The following is a 20,919-nucleotide window of genomic DNA, read 5'->3' on the forward strand; positions in this document are numbered from 1 at the left end:
TATAGATGGATAGACCTAGCATGCATTACGGAAACCTGGTTGGGGGGTAATCTGTCCCATCCTTGTCCACCTGAGTTCTCTATAGCACAGCAGGCAAAGCCTGGGGAATGAGGAGGTGTAGTTGCAATGATCTATCAGGATCCCAAAAAGGCAGGGTCCTAATAAGGAGGCTGTGGTAAGACTTCTGAAAAAAATATCGACAAGAACCTCAGGGAGAGGTTTCCAGAGTTTTGGAGCTACGTGTCACCAGTATGCTGATGATACCCAGCTCTTATCACGCCTTTCCACCTAATTTCAAAGAAACTGTTTCTGTGCTAAAATGGTGCCTGCCAGCCCTAAGGATGAAGGCAAACAAATTGAAGCTTAATCTAGACAAGAAGCATGTGCTTCTGGTCAGTTGAAATACAGAATTGGGAATAGGGATTCAGCCTACGTTAAATGAGGTTACACTCCTCCTGAAAGTGCAGACTCACAGCTGGAGTTACGCCTGAATTCTGCTCTGAGCCTGGAGGCCCAGGTTTCAGCAGCGACCAGGGTGAGCACATGGTGAGCACAGTTATGACTGGCAGAATTTATACTTGTGATTGCATTGCAATATCAGCCAAAAATAGATCAATTATATCACAAAGAAGTTTACTTTGGTTTGTACTTCCATGTTCCCCTTGGACCTCTCAGCAACATTCGACACCATGGTATTTTCTGGAATGCCTGAGAGATTTGAGAATTGGAAGCATTAAGTTGCAATGGTTCTGGTCCTATCTCTCAGGCAGGTTCCAGATGGTGGTCCTAGGGAATAGATGTTCCTCAAAAAAGCTACTGTTCTAAGGCACACCACAAGGTGCCATTCTATCCTCAATATTATTCAACATCTATATGAAGCCATTGGGAGAGATTATCCGGAGGCATGGAGCAGCATGTTATCAGTATGCTGATGACACCCAAATATACTTCTCCATGCCTTCAAAAAAAGCTTCAGCTAAGTACAGTGGTACCCCGGGATACGAATGCGCCGCCTTACGAAATTTCCAGGTTACGAAAAAAAATCAATTGAAAAAAACTGTTCTGGGTTACGAAGGTTATTTCGGGTTATGAAAGAAATTTTGGTGCTTTTCGGCGCTTTTTCGCACCAAATCGCGGCTTTTCCCCATTAGCGCCTATGGGTTTTCGGCTTGCGAAAGCCTTTCGGGTTACGAAAGCGGCGGCGGAACGAATTAAATTCGTAACCCGGGGTACCCCTGTATAGAATCATAGAGTTGGAAGAGACCGCAAGAGCCATCCAGTCCAACCCCCTGCCATGCAGGAACTCTCAGTCAAAGCATCCCCAACAGATGGCCATCCAGCTTCTGCTTAAAGACCTCCAAGGAGGGAGACTCCACTACACTGTGAGGGAGTGTGTTCCACTGTCGAACAGCCCTTACTTTCAGGAAGTTCCTCCTAATGCTGAGGTGCAATCTCTTTTCCTGTAGCTTGCTTCCATTGCTCCGGGTCCTTGTCTCTGAAGCAGCAGAAAACAAGTCAGCTCCCTCCTCAGTATGACATCCCTTCAAGTATTTAAACAGGGCTATCAGTCGGTAAGTACTGAGGATGTGGACAAGCTTCTCTGTAGTTTGAAAAAGACGACTTGCCCTCTCGACCCTTGCCCAACCTGGCTGGCTATCCAGGGGGGAGAAAAAATCAGGGAGATGCTGAAAAATATAATTAATGCATCCCTCAGGGAAGGCTCCCTGCCTCCCTGTCTCAAGGAGGCAGTAGTTAGACCACTCTTAAAAAAGCCCTCCCTGGACCCCCTGGATAGAAATAACTATAGACCAGTCTCACTACTACCATTTTTGAGCAAGGTGATCGAGAGAGCAGTCGCCAATCAACTACAAGCAATCTTGGATGAAATGGATTTTCTGGATCCATTTCAAACCGGATTCAGGACAGGATATGGAGTTGAGACTGCCATGGTCGCCTTAGTCGATGATCTCCGTCTGGGCATCGACAGGGGAAGTGTGACCCTGCTGGTGCTCTTGGACATCTCAGCGGCCTTCGATACCATTGACCACGGTATCCTTCTGGAACGAATGAGAGAGTTGGGTATTGGAGGCACTGCATTGCAGTGGTTCCAATCCTACCTCTCGGGCAGGTTCCAGATGGTGTCGCTTGGGGACAGCTGTTCGGCCAAGAGGGAGCTCAAATCGGGGGTCCCTCAAGGTGTGATTCTGTCCCCAATGCTATTCAACATTTACATGAAGCCGCTGGGTGAGATCATCCGGAGACATGGGGCGGGGTGTTATCAGTACACTGATGACACCCAAATATACTTCTCTATGTCTCGTACTGAAGCAGTGACTAAGGATGGCATCTCTCCTCTGAATGCCTGTCTTGGGGCAGTAATTGACTGGATGAGGGAAAACCCGACTCAAGCTGAATCCAGGTAAGACGGAGGTACTTGCTATAGGAACCCCGAATCCAGGAATGGAGTTGTGTCAGCCAGTTCTGGATGGGGTCACACTTCCCCTGAAGGATTCTGTTTGCAGCTTGGGGGTGCTTCTTGACTCGTCGCTCCAACTGACAGCTCAGGTGGATGCGACAGTCAAGAGCGCCTGCTATCACCTTCGTCTGATACGCCAACTGCGCCCCTTCCTGGAGCCGAGGGACCTGGAAACAGTAGTAAATGCACTGGTAACCTCTCAATTGGACTTCTGTAATGCGCTCTACTTGGGGCTACCCTTGTGCCAAGTTTGGAAACTTCAGCTGGTACAAAATATGACAGCCAGATTGATCACGGGACCATATAACACCGGTCTTGAAGTCCCTGCACTGGCTGCCTATTAGTTTCCGGGCAAAGTACAAGGTGTTGGTGATTACCTTTAAAGCCCTACATGGCTTGGGCCCAGAGTACTTGAGGGAACGCCTTCTTCCCTATTGTCCATCCCGCACACTAAGGTCCTCTAGAAGAAATCTACTACAGCCAAAAAAAATCTAGGCTAACATCTGTCTCCCAGAGGGCCTTCTCTACTACTGCTCCTAAACTATGGAACGACCTGCCGGAGGAGATCCGTCACATTTCCACTCTGGCAGCTTTCAAGAAAGCCCTCAAGACGGATCTCTTCCAGCAGGCCTTTCCAACTTAGTTACCCTCCCCAGATATAGAGATATTTGTCCCCTCATCTGTCTATTTCCCCCCGCCAATATTTCTGCCTATTTTTTGTTTCTTCAATGTTTTTAATGTTTTAATGTTTTAATATTATTACTGTTTAATTCTGTTTTAGTACTGGGAATGGGTGGTGGTGGTGGTAGGTCTAGGGTTTGATTTTTTTAACTCTATTGTAATTTGTTGTATTTTATTGTTGTAACCCGCCCGGATTCTTCATGATTGGGCGGGCTAGAAATAAATCTATCATCATCATCATCATCATCATCATCTCACCTCTTAACCTTCTCTTCTCCAGGCTAAACATCCCCAGCTCCCTAAGTCGTTCCTCATAGGACATGGTTTCCAGACCCTTCACCATTTTAGTCGCCCTCCTTTGGACACACTCCAGTTTCTCAACATCCTTTTTAAATTGTGGTGCGCAGAAATGGACACAATATTCCAGGAGGGGCCCGACCAAAGAATACAGTGGCACTATTACTTCTCTTGATCTAGATACTATACTTTTATTGATGCAGCCTAAAATTGCATTTTTAGCTGCTGCATCGCACTGTTGACTCATGTTCAACTTGTGGTCTACTTGGACTCCTAGATCCCTTTCACATGTAGTGTGTCTCTTCTTAATGAATTCTTGGAAGAGGTAATGGGCTGGATGAAGAAAAACAAACTGAAACTGAAACAAGAAAAGACTGAGGTGCTTACTATCAAGGCTCCTAATCTGGGGCTGGAGGTGTGTCAACCAGTTCTGGATGGGGTTACACTCACCCTGAAAGACTGTGTTCTCAACCTCCAAACATCAGCTCGGATAGATGTGACAGTCAGGAGTGCCTGTTATCAACTTGGGCTGATATGCCAACTGAACCCCATTCTAGCACTGGAGGATGTAAAGAAAGTAGTGCATGCGCTGGTAACTTCAAGGTAGGACTGCTGCAATGCACTATACATTGGGTTACCTTTGTATCAAGTCTAGAAACTCCAACTGGTTCAGAATATGGCAGCTAGTTTGATTACAGATACATCCAGGAGTGATCACATCACACCAATCTTAAAATCACTCCACTGGCTGCCAATTAGTTTCCGGGCAAAGTACAAAGTGTTGGTTATTGCCTTTAAAGCCCTACATAGTTTAGGTCCAGATTACCTACAGGATCGTCTTCTTCTGTACAATCCCCATACTCTCAGGTCCCCTGAGAAATGTTTGCTCCATGGCCAGGACATGAATGATTTCCCAGTGTAATGACAACCAGAACTGGTTGACACATCCACACCGTCTGCTGCCCCAAGATTGTGGAAAAACCTGCTGGAGGACATATGACAGCTGAAAATGCTGACTGCTTTTAAAACAGCACTAAAGACTTATGTCTTCTGGTGGGCCTACCTAGTTAATTTTAAATCATGGCCTTGGTATATTTTACAGAATATATTAGATGAATGTAATAGTTCCCTGATATTCCTTCCTCTGATCTTCTTCCTCTGAGTCTAAATCTGCTCTGTATATGATGTTTTCTGCATACAAGTAGAACAATTAGGGTGACAGAATAGAGCCCTGTTTGATCTCTTTTTCAACTGAGAACCATTATGTTTCTCTGTATTCTATTCTAACAGTAGCTTCTTTTACCTGTACATATAAAATGTCCTGTACTAATAAAAATTCTGTACCCAGTGTTAATGTATGAGGCAGTTTATGAAATCTATGGCCAAAGAAAGTAAAGATGTGCCTCTAAATTTTGTTTCTAATATTGTTTTTAATCTGATGTTAAAGAAACAAAACAAAAACAAAAATACCGTATTTTCCGTCGTACAAGACTACTTTTTAGCCCTGGAAAATCTTCCCCAAAGTCGGGGGTCGTCTTGTACTCCGGAAAGCCCCTGGGTCCTAAAGAGAGCCCTCAGCAGGGAAGGCTTCTCTCAAAGGCAAAGGAGCATCCTCCTCCGTTCTCTCCTCCTTTGCTTTTCCCCTGCCTTCCCTCCCTCCCTCCCTCCCTTTCTTTTCCCCTCCTTCCTTCCTTCCTTCCCTCCCTCCCTTCCTCCTTCCTTCCCTTTTTCTTCCTTTTCTTCTCTTCCTTCCTTCCTTGCTCTCTCCTTTCCCTTCCTATCCTCAGATGGCAGAAGGTCTCTCTACCTTCCCTCCAGCCTGAGAGTGAGCCTGGCTAGAGAGCAACCAATCCTTTGGAGTCACACACTCACAGTTTTCAGCCAATCAGAGAGAGGGCTGGAGAGTGGTCGCCACCCCACCCTCAGAAAAGGGTCTCTCTCTCTCTCTCTCTCTCTCTTAGCCCCTGAGTCCCTCTGAGAGCCAGGCTACAGAGCAACCAATCCTGTTTGGAGTCACACTAACAGCCAATCAGAGAGAGGACAGTGGTTGCCCCCCCGCCCTCACAAACTACAATTCCCAGGATTCCCTGGTTTTTCAAGTGAATTGCCTCCATGCATCCAGATCCCAGCCCCAGAGATAGAGTCTACAGTATATTATTATTATTATTATTATTATCCTTTATTTATTTATTTATATCAGTGTTGCCAGTTTAAGCCCACTTCTGCAGATGCATTTGGATTTAATGATAACAATAGTGGTGATGATGAGGATAGAGAGATAGGTCTTGTAGCACATTTGAGACTCACTGAAAGAAAAGGTGGCAGCTTTCCTAGACTTAAGCGTACTTCCTCAGATGCATGGGAATTGTAGTTCATTGTGGCACCAGAGCTCTTTCTCACAAAACTACAATTCCCAGGGTTCCCTAGCATTGAGCCAGGCCAGCTAAAGCAGCCTCAAACTGGAGTATTTCTGCAGTATGGATTGGACCTTGAGCATTTTTAATAACCAAGGTCCAAAACACACTGCAGAAATAATCCAGTTTGTGACCACTTTAACTGCCCTGGCTCAGTGCTAGGGAACTGGATTATTTCTGCAGTGTGTCTTGGATCCAATTTAGGCTGCATCTTCATTCCAGAGACAATCCAGTTTCATACCATTTTAACTGCCATGGCCCAGTGCTATGAAATCCTGAGAATTGTAGTTTGTTGTCACACCAAAGTTTGCTGAGATGTCTCAGAAAACTAGAATTCCCAGGATTCCATAGCACTGAGCCAGGGCAGTTAAAGGGGTGTCAAACTGGATTATTTCTGCAGTGCCGTTGCAGCCTAACACATTTCTATTTGGCACAAAGCTTCCTGGGCTTTGATTCCAATAGGAGCCACTTGAACTGCCACGGCTCCATCCATACAGAATCCCTGGGATTTGTAGTTTGGAGCAGCACCCCGCATTCTTTGGGCAGAGAAGGCAAAAGACCTTATAAAACTACAAATCCTAGGATTCCAATAGGATGGAGCAGCAGCTCTTAAAGTGGTGTCAAACTGCATTAATTCTAAAGTGTAGATGCACCAAGAGGAAGGGCGGGAGGAGTTGTCGGGGCGGGTGAAATAATGTTGTGTATGCTGTTATTTCAAACATGGAACACACTCCTTCCTCAGAGTGTAGTGGAGTCTGCCTCCTCTTCTTCTCCTTTTCTTCTTTCTCCTTCTCCTTTTTTCTCCTCTCCCCTCTTTCTCGTCTGTTGCTGCTGCTGTTGTTGTGTGCCTTCAGCTCCTTTCTGACTTATCAAGGAAGAGAGGGGTGGTCTTATACGGTGAATATATCCCAAATACTATATTTTAAGTTGTAAATTTGGGGGTCGTCTTATACGCCCAGTCGTCTTATATGCCGGAATATACGGTAGATGCAATGTAGATTGGGCTGGAAGGAGGCAGAATAATAATGCTCCATGACAGAAATAGGGATAATTTCTTCTTTCATGGGACAATGGCAGTAGCATTTGACTGCATTCATAAATGAGCTATTTAATATGGTTAAGAAATAGTCCTCTTTTGGAGAGAGAGAAAAAAGAAGGGATTATATAATTTTCTCTAATTAAACAATCCCTCCTTTCCCCCCCAAACAAGACTATTTTCTGGTTACTTCTGAAACACACATACATACACAGCCTGGGCAAAATTAGACATTAAAAATTGTAAACACATGCTGCAAAACATTTTTTAAAGATCCCGCTAAATATTGGAAAAAAGTCTTTATTTATTGAAGACTATTTTCATATCAAGTTATGCTGTAACTCATTGCTACAACCACATTTGTTATTGTGACTACCACAACAAATATTTAGTGGTACAATAATAAGCAGTGATATGGCTTGTAGATAGGATCATACTTCTTCCATCTCAGATTGTAGAATATTCAACCTACATTCTAATCACACTAGACAAATAAACATTATTAATGTTCAACATTTGCCTTCTTTTATGGCTTACCTTATCCCACAGTTTCACAGCTCTTTTCAGTGCTTAGTTTGTAAGGTGGCAGAGATCATGTTTGCTTGCAAGTAACATAATCCTCGTAGTTCCTTAAAACCTCAATATCATGCATGGTAGAGAGTTTGTGGCCACTGGCCACAATTTAAGAACAAAACAAAACAAAAACCCAATCTGTTCTTACTCAGGTGCCCTAGTTCAGGTAGAATTTGGGCTGATACAGCACCTAAACCTCCAATGTCCCCAGAATTAGAGTGTCAGGACTGTAGAGATCCAAATTAAAATCCTTGGACTGACTGGAAAATCATTTAGATAGTTTGGTCTAGTCAACATTTCTCTTTCTTAATTTCATCTGGATAACTATACCTAAGACTACATCTACTGCTTCTTCTTCAAACTTTGCCCTGAGGTATGTCAGTCTCAACCTTCTCTTTGCAGGCTATGTACTGCTACCAAATGTGCAAGGCATGCACATTAGATCTTTCTCTTCATCTGTGATGGCATGGGTGATTCCATGGAACACCCAGATGTTTAGAAAGAAAATAAATTATCCAGATAACACAACAAACTGAACTGGCTTTGCTCACTGGAAAAAACAAGTATCACTGTATATACTCATGTACAAATCAATCTCATGTATAAGTCAAAGGATGGTTTCAGGGGAGAGAAACAAGTGGTTTTAAATGGGGAGCTTTTCATGGGGAAAGAAAGCTTGCAAAACAGACTGGGGATGGAAGGAGCTGGTATTAAATGGAGAGCAGAGCATTAGGCTTGCTTATTTTTGGATCATTCTAAGCAGTACTAGTGTACTGACTCGTATATAAGTCGATCCAGGATTTTAGGGTCAATTTTGGGGGCATAAATTTTTCAACGTATAGTCAAGTATATACTGTATATTTTTGCACAATGGGAAACAATGATATTCTTGGAACACGAATATTTCCCTTGTGGAAAGATACATCTTTTTCATGCTACTAATTAACTGTATACTTACTGAGCTAAAAACTGATCATTTGGGAGAGCCCTTAGTAAAGATAAAATAGCCCTTTCATACACATCAAGGAACAATTAATGGAAGGAATTTGTGAGAAAAATTATCTATACCAGCTTTCCCCAGCAGGTCTAAATATATCCTGTAACTCACAGCTTTATTTTATAAACGAAGCAAAGAAATATTCTTCCTAAATAAGTAACCTATGAGAATTAATTAAGGCTCACAACGCTGGAAACTCAGAATTACAGTTCTTTTTGCAGAATGCACAGAGAGTGATTAAAGACCATTTTAAATGGTCTTTATAAATTATACATTAGAAATGTATACAGTGATGTTATTTGTCAGGTTTACAGGACCCATTGGCCTAAATATAACTGCTAGTTTTAACTAAAATAGATAAACTGAATTAATGAGATTTACCTAAGTGTTAACTTACCATTCAATGCTTGTCTGAATAAGTCTATTCCAGTTAGGACAAGCAATTGGATTTAGGCTATGTGATTTGCCAAAGGTAACATATGAGTTGCTAAGGTTGGCAACAAGGAAGGAAGATAGTTGCCTTCTTACAAAGGGTGACATTTGTTTCTGGAAGGAGAATATTTTCATTTTCAGAGGCATATGTCATAAGTCATAAATTATTTTAATCTACCTTACCCCCAAAATGTTCCTAACACTTTATCCACACAATGATAATAAATCCATTTCAAGCAGAACAACAAGAGTTCAAAGAAAAGGGGAATTAAAATATAGGTTAAATATAGTTCTTGCAAAAAATAAATTATTTTTCTTCTAACATAGGAAGAACCTAACTTAAAATACAAAGAGAAAAACTTTGTGTAGCACAAATTTGATAATCAAATCCCAGCTGCATTTTATGACATACAATACATTTATAAAAAGACAAACAGATAAAAAAATAGTTTTGTACTTACGTGTTTGCCTTGTTTTCTTTGGGAGCTGCATCTTATTAGTTTGACTTCTCCCTTCTAGAACAAAGACGAAGCTTTTCACCTCCTTGTCAAACTCCTAGCAAACCAACAAAAGGAACATATCCTGAAGACCCCCAATGCAATTGAACAAATGCACTAGCTTACAGCAAATCAAGATTTTTATGTCATCAGGCCTACCATGGGCAAATGATAATATCACTGTTTGTCAGGATTCAGAGCCTGTCTACATTAAAGAGAATAAGTAAGATTTTAGATTTAGATCAGGAATTGCTTTCATGTCTTAATAGTTTTTTTTTATATTTTGAGAGCCTCTTTATGGGCCTTGTGCAAGTTCAAAGGGGTGTGGGGTATAAACATGTCCCCATCCCACCCCAGTGCACAACACAGAAAATGCACTCAATCCACATACAGAGGAACTGCACTAAAATAAACATTTATGTCAAAATGTGACTGAAATTATGTCAGGACATTAAGCTATCTGTTGTGTGATATATGTTGCTTGTCTACCTTTAGGAGCAATCTAACAAGAAAATGTTAAGCAGATGAGCCTGTTCTCATCTCTGTTTCTAGGCAAGAAAAAAACAGAACTATTTTACAGGACTACCCAGAGGATTAGTAATATAATGTCTGTGCATGAAGTACTGTTACTTATGAAAGATACTCATACCATTCACGAGATGATTCCAAATGTCTGAGTAAACAAAGGGCCAACTGAAATGATTCTTAACATTGGTAAGAGATAGAACAGGGACAAAGGCAATTTTAAAGTGTTCATTTTGTACAACTTCAGCCACAAATTTAAATCTTTTGCTTAGGATTGCTCTTGTTTTGTAAACAAATATTGGTCATAGCATACACAGAAACTCTTCTAGATTAGAGGTGAAAGAGGAAACACCTGTCATCTTGCTGAAGGGAAAGCCCTGGACTTTGAGCATACTTTTCCAAACTCAAGATGGTGGCACAAGTCCTCAGTAACATTCCTTCTCATCCCCAAAAAAACCACCGCTACAGAAGGCACTGCTGATACCAGTGGCAATTGATCTCTGTTCAGCAATGCACTGTCAGATGCAGCTGAAGACGTCTCCCGTCCCCAAGTCCTGCTTCCCAGACCACCACAAAAAGTCAGGATGGAGCCACTTACAGTTTTGTGAGGTGGGGGATGGGAAACGAGGACGATGAGCCATTATTCACCCCAAGTGAGGATAGGCTGCAGCTGCAATGCAGGCCAATGCTACCCCCTCCTCTGTCACATGAATACTCAGTAGCAGCCTCATATACTTCCACTGGCATGGCAGATGTTGGGGAGGATCCCTCACCCAAACAAGTGAACCTGTTCATTAATGGAACCTTGAAGAGGGAAGCCTCCCTCTCCAATTCCTCTTCCAGTCAGACACATTCATTGTCTGTGGACTCCAGACAGCTCTGGACTGTCCTCTACATGCTGATCAGCAGCCATTCTAATTTTAACGGGAAAAAAGAGAAAGGTAGAAACAGGGCCATGCAAGCCAGAGCAGGAAGGAGCAAAAGCTGGGTTGGAATGGGTTACTTCTCTCTATCTATATGAAGATCCAAAGAGCTGACTGGTTGCCTACTAGAGCAGAAAAGGGAAGTAACCCATTCCAGACTATACTTCTCCACCATTGGAATAAGTATCATTTTGGCTATGGTTTGGAACAGTGATTCCCACCCTGGGGGTCGGGACCCCTTTGGGGGTCAAATGACAGTTTCACAGGGGTCGCCAGTGACCCCTCCCCTCAGAGGACCACTTCCCAAACAAAGGGCCTCCAAGCTAAGCTCATTAAAGCAGCAGCCACCTCCAGGTCCCTCAGTTGCTTAGCAACTGCCCTCAGCGTCCCCTTTCCTTCCTCTCTTGGGAACATAGAGCTCTGCAAAAAGGAAGAGAGACAGCACAACCAAAGAGTTCCAGTTTCACTTTGAACCACTACCCCTCTGCCCCTCTATCCTGGGGCTTTCTGGACAGGTTTCTTCAGAGGCAGCTGGCCATTGCCATCCTCTGAAGCTGAGAGAGTGTGGCTCCTTGCCCAAGGCTCAAGGCAAACCTATCTATCCTGGGGCTTTCTGGACAGGTTTCTTCAGAGGGGGCTGGCCATTGCCATCCTCTGAGGCTGTTTTTGTGATGAATCACTATGCTTTACTTATGTTCAATTTGTAACAATGAAAATACGATTCATAACAGTAGCAAAATTAAAGTTATGAAGTAGCAACAAAATTAATTTTATGGTTGGGGATCACCACAACATGAGGAACTGTATTAAAGGGTCACAGCATTAGAAAGGTTGGAAACCACTGGTTTAGAAGGTAACATAGGGAAGCATCATTCTGCTGATGTAACTACTGTATTGTCCTACTGATGAAATTGTTTCATTCAGCAGAATGAATTCTGGGTACTTCACAGTCACACTCCCTTGATACCTGTCCTCCAGAGCAGGGTATTAGGTGGCATGGAGGGCTGCAGAAAGGAGGAGAGGTCGAAGAAAATTCAGTTGTACTAGCAGATGCCCAAAAGCATAACAAAAGATTTAGCTGTCCTTTTAAAAAATACATTTATGAACATATTATACAGTACATATAATACATTAGCATTAGCAATTTGGGATCCAGTGGCCATATACTTGATCCAGTAACAGAAAAGTAATGCTATTCTAAGCTTCCTTCTATTCAAATTTTTGAGGTATGAAACTATAACTGTAACAAATCTCGTTTTTAAGTAGGCATGAAGTGCTAACTCCTGTGGTCATTTATTCTGTCATGGTAAAAGAAGTCTAAGTGACAACTTTTCTACAGTCAGGTCAAAGCCCTAATTATGTTCTAATTTTAAGCTTCATGTACATTTTTCATGGTTTATATTCCAAGGTCTCAGCATTTCACTATAAAACATACTTTCCCAATTACAGATGGACTGCCAAAAACTTTCCACTTGTTTCCAGGATTCTTGCCTTGAGCACTGAAGATTTCAACAAATGGGCCACCCTGAAATGAAACAAAAAATAATCTGTCCAACTCTTGTATATTGACTATTTAATTATAATACCTGTGTTCCATGTGTATCCATTCAAAATTCATTCTCAGCATCACGACTAAGCTGCAATTGTAACATTGGTAATTCAAGGGGTAACCCGGAAAGTTTTTATTACTTTTTGGTGGCACACCCTTCCTGAACAAGATGGATTTGGCCATGGCTACTCATATTTTAGTAACTTCTATGGTAAGCCAACTATAATGTACTGTACATTACATCCTTGAAAAGTACATCCTTGAAAAGTTTCCAGAAACCTTTCTCTCAGAATTGTCTTAGAAATGTATCCAGAAACTTTAATTAATTCAAGATGCCATTGCCACAATTCTGAGTGCAGTTGGATGAACAGAGCATATTACTCTGGAACTGTATTATTTTCACTGCTCACCTATTTGTTCAGAGAACCTCTTCAAGGAGCCTTATTCCTAATGTTAAAGCCATAAATGGGCAGAAATATTAAGAATCATATGCTACCATACATACTCTCTTATGTAGTTCTGTTCCTTTCTCTTCTGTCATCTGAGTTGTGTTAGGGGGAAGCAGTATGCTTTTGGTCATAACACCCACCCAAAAAGCTTGCATGACACCATAATTACTAACTTTTTGTTATACAATCAAGCTCTTGGTTCTTCAGGAAGTTTCGAGGATGGCTTGTAATCTTTGGTGTTACTATAGGGTTTTTTTGGGGGGGGGGGTGACTGCTGCAGGAGTTTGTTCTATAATTTTATTCATTTTTAATTTCTGATAGTATTCAATACTAATATTTAGGCACCTATAATTTTTTTCTTAAGAAAATGTGAATATTTATTTTTCAAACAATTAATATGTCAATGAATGAGAACAGAAAAATCAACAAAACTGAACTGGGTCATGAAAAAAATTGGGAATTAATAAAGCAGGAATATTATTAGCCATTCTATAAGCCAAGTCTCAGCTATTACTCTACCTATAGCATTTTGAAAAAGCTGATATTTCTATGTTGCATTAAGCAAACCTATTTTCTAAGTGAACTTGATGCCAAGGACCAGGGAAAAGGCAGGATAATAATAACACAAATAGAAAAAATAACAATCACCATTTATGGTTTTAGCCATTTATAGGGTGACCACTTTGGCAGCATGCTCTAGCACATTAAATCAAAATGCCCAATGTACTTTAGCACAAGATCCAGTTTGCAGGCAAAACTTGGGACATGGCTCAATAAAAATGAGAGTAATTATTTGTTAAAGTACTACCCCATACAAAGAAAACCAAAGTACATTATTATTATTATTATTATTATTATTATTATTACGTATTAATATAGCAATGTAGATTTGCACATTTGATCTTTCAGAGACTGGCGAAAGAAATGACTATATGCACAATATAAAATTTATGTATACAATGATTTAAAGTTTAACAATATACTATAATAATAATAATAATGATGATGATGATGATAATAATAGGACCCACTCACAAATAGAATGCAATGCCAAACCTAGACGCTGTTGCCAGCGATGAATTACTTCCTGATAAGTGCTTATCCATACTAACACATCATTAACATGTTCTCTCATTTTGTGAACTTGCTAGGGGACTCTGAAGGAGAAAGCTCAGGGATGACTGGCTATCAAGGCCTGCCAAAATCAATGAATTCCTGGTCAAGCCCTCAGAGAAGACTCAGAATGTTATGCAACAGAAAAGGAAACTATGTACCCCTACACTTTAAAAAAAAAACCTCACAGGCATAGGGAATGTTTACAAATCAATGTACATGTTTTTCAACTAATAGTTGCTTACAGATTATATTTCTAATATTTTGTTCTATTTATTTTTCAAGTTTACAGAAAACATGTAAATCAAAAAGGGTTAGAAGCATTTTTACCTGATATTCATTTTTGAACATACTGTTACAAGTTTTGGTAAGAAAAATGATTTCAGCTGACTAGTCACCAGTATCGTGGTGCTGAATGTCTCTATGGAAAGGAAAGGAAAACAAAATATCATTACATGAATTTTCACAGAAAGCTTAACTAAAAAGCAAGCCAGAGCTTGTTTCAAGTATTAGTCAGTACTAGTACAGTACTCTTCAATAATACCAAAAGCAGGCAAAGCATTTTCCTCATTGTGGCTGTGCCAACTAAAAAATGAAATTCACTTGAATTCAATTCAATTGTCCCAGGCAAATCTTCAGTCTGAAACATCAATCAATCCTGATAGTGATTCAAGGAAATAATTAATTGAAGGCTCATTATACAATTAGCCCACCATATCCACAGATTCTTTATCCACAGATTCAACCATCCATGGCTTGAAAATGTTTCTCCCCTAAAATCCCCAAAAGCAAACCTTGAGTTCATTTTATATAAGGGACACTATTTTACTATGCTATTGCACATAATAGGATTTTGGTATCCACAGCGGGGCCTGGAATCAAACCTCAGTAGATATCAAGGGGCCATTGTACAAGATCCAGACTGGATACTTGAGCTTAAACATCAATATCTGCGTAAAAGTTAATTTCAAGGAACAACAAGAAAAATAAGATGATTGTGGAGAAAAGAAAATCAGTTTACAGAAATTGAAGTTGTTTAAAATGAGTGTCATGAGAATATGAGCGGGAATTGAGTCTGTCTAGTTCCAGCCTCTATTCTATCTGTATACACCTTATCCTCCTTGGTCTGCTACCCCATCCACAAGGGAAAGAAGCACCTAATACACTCACTCCAACTTCCCCAATTATTTTCAAACTGGAGATGATACTAGTAGCATCATGAAAGGCTACACAAATTTCCATTGCAGTCCAATCCTCATGAACCTTGATGGAAATAAAAAGTACGGTACTTCATTGTTATGCTGGAAGCATTTTTTTGCTTTACAAATAGTCCTGGAGTAAGGAGAAGACTGCTAACCTCTCCCATCTTCAAAGGAGTTTTTGCCACTGCTTGCTATTCTATTTTGATACTCAAGATACATTTCTCTCTCTCTTTTGGGAATAGTGTAGCAGGCAACAGAGGAAATCAGCCCTTTAAATATTTGCATGGTTCTCCAAAATGCATTGGTCAAAACTATAGATTCATTTAATAAGCACTAGTAAAGAATACTGTAAGCTTGTAGCACTAGAATTCAGGCTGTTTATGAAAGGCTGCAGCTCAGTCCTGATTCACAAAACTATGTTCATCACATAATAACTCTGTGATAACTGATAAACTGCATGCATAAACGTATCATCATAAATCTAGTAAGGATCACCAGATATGCCCTTCAAAGTCAATGCTTTTCAATGAAATCAGTTTAGATATCCAGCTATTATTTGGCAAAGGTACAGTTCTCATGTTGAGAAATCAAGTAATGAATGGATAAACTCGCCTATAACGTAGCTTCTCTACTGTATTGTCAGTAACCTTTAAATAAGAGCTCCCCACTACTCTTTATTTGTACCAATCTTTTCCTTTAACATCCAACTATTTTCATGAGCAAATTTTTATAACTGTCAACTATGCCTCAGAACTTTCCAACAGGTTTCTTTTTAGCTGGTGAATTAAGAATGTTCACTTTTATATCTGGGAAATAAAAACCAGGCTTCCAAAAGCGAGATGTTTCAAAGCATCCACTATGTGATCATAATCTATAGTGCACATTTTATGTTCCTGATTAATAGTGTCTGTTACCAAAACTTTGAAGTACAGCCTACCACGTTTGTTCCCAAAGGAGACACCAGGGTTTTTTTTAAGTTTAAAAAGCAAATATATCATCTAGCAATTATTTAAAATTTCTTAACTAACTTGACAGTATGAATTACGTTACTTCACAAGTTCAAACAGTAATGTAAAATTTCTTCGTTCTGCAAATGAAACTGTCTAACAGTACCCTAAATTTAAAATAAGGCATCTTGTTCTCATTGAAGAAGAAAATCAAACATATCTCATAGTCAATTTGGCAGCTTTTATGGGCACTTCTTTCTTTGGTGATCACAACTGCTCACATCACATATATGCTGAGCATTTCAAAAAGCTTTTATTCTTGGGTAGCCACGAAAGGCTGCAGACCAAAGAAGACAGGACAATTTGCACACGTAACTTCCTAAAAGTAACACAAGGGTTCTTGGTGGAAGGTAACTTGTTTTTTTAAGAATAGCTCCCATATTTTGTGTTGAATAAATATTCCAAGTACTTACCTTTCCACATACCACTTTCAATCAGGAATAAAGTAATCTTAAAGCATGGGTTCCCAAACTTTTTGATTTGCAGAATCCTTATTTCTATGGCGGAGCTCCTAAGAGGACTACCCTATGTCTTACAAGTTAATGGTGTTTAGGAGTATATCTAAGAATATATTCTTATTCTTTAATTTCATTCAAAAAAAAATTTCTTTCATTTTCCTGGAATGGCCACAGAGCACCTGGGAAGTGCATGTAGAGCCATACGGGCTTCTCAGAGCACAGGTTGGGAACAGCTATCTTAAAGAGACATATCTTTGCTTGGTCATAATAAATTTAGGTCTAAAATGTGCTTGCATTGCTTGTGAATGCTGAACTGACACATACTCTAGTTGGTCTAACTTTAGTTTATTGTACAAAAGAAAGGCAAAGGACCTGTTACAACATTAAATCTATGCTTACAATACAGCATACTCATTGACAGCAAAACCCAGTGTGGTATTTAGCAAGTGTGGATTTTAAGTTGGAGCCATAACAAATAATTAGAGCAAGTATTTGAGTAGTTGGTCAGGAAAAAACAATAGCCCAAAACAATTTTCCTTTATGGAAACCACAAATTCTTACGTACAGGACTAAAGAATCCCTTGCGGCTGGTACAGAGTTGTAGTGGGAACGACAACTACAATGGCTTCTGTCTGTACAGAGAAAGGCTAATGAAAATATCCATGGAGAACTAACTTTTAATTTGCAACTCAGCTCTAAGCTCTAAGCTCTACAGTCATATGCAGAGATGCATATTTCAAACGTTTTTCATGGTAAGGGGCACGACATATTTGCTTTCATTTAACGTTATCTCATCTTTCTGAATGAATTTTAAGCAACCTGGGAGCTCAGATTTCTCAGGGCTGATTCACAGAGGCTCACTGTAATCATCTGAGCAATTTTATCATCTTATCATCTTCCCAATTTGAACCACAGACATAGTAAATAGATAATGACTGGGTTTGATCCCCCTTCCCCACTGCCATTATCTTCACCTTTTGTGTCATTTGTAAGTAGCTCTGAGAGCATTTCTAAAGAGCAGGATATAACTACAATAAATCATCATCATCACCACTATCTAAACCAGCGTGCTCCAAATGTTGCTCCATGGACCAGTGCTGGTCCCTGAGCCATTGGCTGCCATTCCTTTTTAAGTTTCCAGGAAAGAAAGAAACAATTGTACCCAATGAGCACATGTGTAGTGATGGTTGGTGACATGCTGGAAAATAATAATGGCTGGTTCCCCAGATACCCTGAGAAGCACTGATTTAAATTATTTGTCAGTTCACAAATCACAACTATGCACACATCACAAACCTGCAATGAATATTTTTGGGGAAAGGAGATATTTTAAATTTTATTTACAGCATGGCATCTTATTTTGTTGTTCTACAGTTCTCTGCAAAGACCCTAAATTTTACTTTGCTCTGGTACTGAAACAAGAAAAAAAATCCTCAATATGGCCTGCAAAGCCTAATAAATTAACTTGACTTTTTAAGGAATACATTATTTTATGACAGACTTAGTTTTAACCATTCAATATGCAGAATTCACTAGCCAGAAAGAGACTATTACGCTTCATGTATGGTAAACTGTTGTCTCATGTCTCATCTTCATATAAATCATCACTGTTTTGAGGCTCCAAAGTTTTATCTGTCTACATCAGGTTGCAGAAAGTGTGGCCTGCAGACCAGATATGGCAAATGGATATGGCAAATGGATGTCACTTTTGCTACTCTTGAAGCTAATTCCAAATCACTGCCCCAATAAATGGGGGAGGGATTGCCATTGTTTTTTAAATGATTTTTGCCTGAAAACTGTGTAGTCTGACCCCTTCCCCCACCAAACCCACCCAATAACTTTGTTTCCAACAGATTCCTTCTCAAAATGGCAACAGGAAGTGAAATATTATTTTTATTATCATTTTGAGAGAGACTCAAAAGAAAAATGAAAGTATTTTGGAGTACGGGTGGTAGCCCAGAGGGGGTTATGGTGGAGGAAAATGGTCCATATACATTTCCCCCAGCCCATCTACATCTAATTTGACTATACAATATAAATAAAAATGTGGCCATGACAACTATCGTGCTTATTATGAACCATCTGTACTGCACATAAACAAACACTACTCATCTCAAAATACTGTATTTGTGTTAACATAACCATTGCCCGAATCAGGACAACTCAGTCAAAGCACACGCATCAAACGTAAAACAGCTCAAATGAAACCCTTGGAGCCAACAGTTAAAAGAATTTATACATGATTTCAGAGGCACAAATGGTTTATGCCAAAAATTAGAAGTTAAAGGTAGTACCCTCGACAGAAGAATGGAAGCGAAGAGTACATGAACTGTTAATAATGGATAGATTGACAATGTATATCGAAGGGAAAACAAACCAAGAATTTGAGAAAAAAAATGGGAAATGGATCAAAAAATGTGGTATCAGAGCGGGTAGAATAAAATATATAATATATGGTATTAGATTACAATAGTAGATTCATAGTTTGTTAAATGTGTTTATTTACTCATGATAGGAGACAACTATGAACTGTTAGATTAGAACTATTACGTCAACATATATATAGTAACAATGTAAGATCTAATTCTTTAATATCTTTTTTCTTTTTCTTTTCTATTTTATTTTATACCATTTCTTGCTAAACCAGATGTAACGAAACTTAATTTAAAAAAAAAAAGAGGGGGGGAGGAGTTAAAAGAATCAAATAGAAATGAATATGAAAGACCTCTAACTATTACTTTAACTGCCTTGGCTCAGTGCTAGGGAATGCTGGGAATTTTAGTTTATTGTGACACCAGAGCTCTCTGATAGAGAAGGTTAAATGTCTCACAAAACCAGTGTGTTTACATACTGTATATGCTCATGAGTATGTCTAGAAATTTTAGCCAGAACACTGACCCCAAAAATCTGGGTCAATTTATCCAAGGGTCAAAGTACTGTATTTTAACTCTTATCAAAAAATGAGCCACCCCCTGCTAAACGGCTAGAGCTTAATCCATCCTGGGAGCATCTAAAAGAGGCACTGACCATCCTCTCTTCTCCCATCCACCCAACCTTTAGGATGAGCACAAACAGTTATGCCTGCATGAGTGTTGTAATTTTCTAAGTTCTTTGGCACTGTTTTCCTTTGCTTCATCCTTTACATCCTTTGTTACATGTCCCCATGTTTTACCCTCGACTTATGCAGGTGTCATATCAAAATCCACAATTCTGGCCCCCCAAATTGTGCTCAGTTTATACACAATGTTGACTTATAGTCGAGTATACATCCAGGTGACCAGATGCCCCCCTTTCCCCTGTACATGTCCTACATTTCAACCTTCTGTCCTGGAGGAATTTCAAAATGTCCTCCATTTTGGCCATGATTAAGAAGCATGAATTTACTTACATTTCTGTGAGTGTTTTGAGTTTTTTAAATCATGTCCTCCATTTTTCTTGAAAGACCTACATTTTTGGTGTCTTGTCCTCCTTTGCAGTTAGGACATCTATTCACCCTCTATATATGGTAATGTAATATTATTATAGCACCAATTACAGTAGAAGAATTTCATTTAGTTATATACTAATACTATTTCATTTAGCAAAATGGGTTATTCTAAAACACCCATTATTTACGCTAAACTACCCATTATTTATATTTATAAATTATTAACATTATTTATTAACTAAACATTATTTATTAACTAAAAATGACATGATAAATGTTACCAAATGAAAATCCTCTACTGACTGGTGTTTATCATAATATTAAAATATATAAATGTGCTTGAAAACCTGGACATTCAATATTTGTTTGACAACCCTTTGTGATTAATTTCTAGCTCCTCCTTCTTGCAATGAGTTTTAAACAGTCTAGATCGATTAACAAGATTAATTGATTAATATGTTAGCTTAACTCTCCACAGGGCTAAATAAATAAATAAATAAATATGAAAGATAGGTAAAAAAGGTGTGTAGAAAGTGAGCTCTTACAGAATTACTATTCTCATTGGCACAGAAATCTAGGAAAACAGGCATTAACAGTAAATAGCAGAGGAAATGCCCAATATGTGCAGTCAGGATAAAAGTAAGTATCTTTTTTAAACACAAGGCTTGTGCTGAAAGTTATAAGGAATCCTTTGGGGCTATTTTATGGCTTGGTTTTTAGTGTTAGAAGCATTATGGAGGTGATAATCAAAAAGTTAACAGATAGATCAGTTTGACTATGAATCATAGCTGGGGGGGAGGGGGGTCTAAATTCCAGAAAATAAAAATGTCTTTCAGTGGGACATGGCTTTAAACACTCTGTTC

General features: G+C 39.5%; 1 long non-coding RNA gene across 1 annotated transcript in view; it reads right to left on the reverse strand.

Annotated features, from left to right (window-relative positions):
- Window positions 1-9,367: 9,367 nt before the first annotated feature.
- Window positions 9,368-20,919, reverse strand: part of LOC121924352 — a 24,236-nt gene continuing 12,684 nt past the window's right edge. The window contains exons 2-4 of the long non-coding RNA XR_006102575.1: window positions 14,293-14,383; window positions 12,287-12,376; window positions 9,368-9,461 (exon numbers count right to left, since the gene is read on the reverse strand). This is a non-coding gene — a long non-coding RNA (uncharacterized LOC121924352). The remainder of the gene's footprint in view (window positions 9,462-12,286; window positions 12,377-14,292; window positions 14,384-20,919) is intronic.

The sequence above is a fragment of the Sceloporus undulatus genome, chromosome 2 (assembly GCF_019175285.1).
Source record: "Sceloporus undulatus isolate JIND9_A2432 ecotype Alabama chromosome 2, SceUnd_v1.1, whole genome shotgun sequence".
NCBI lineage: Eukaryota > Metazoa > Chordata > Lepidosauria > Squamata > Phrynosomatidae > Sceloporus > Sceloporus undulatus.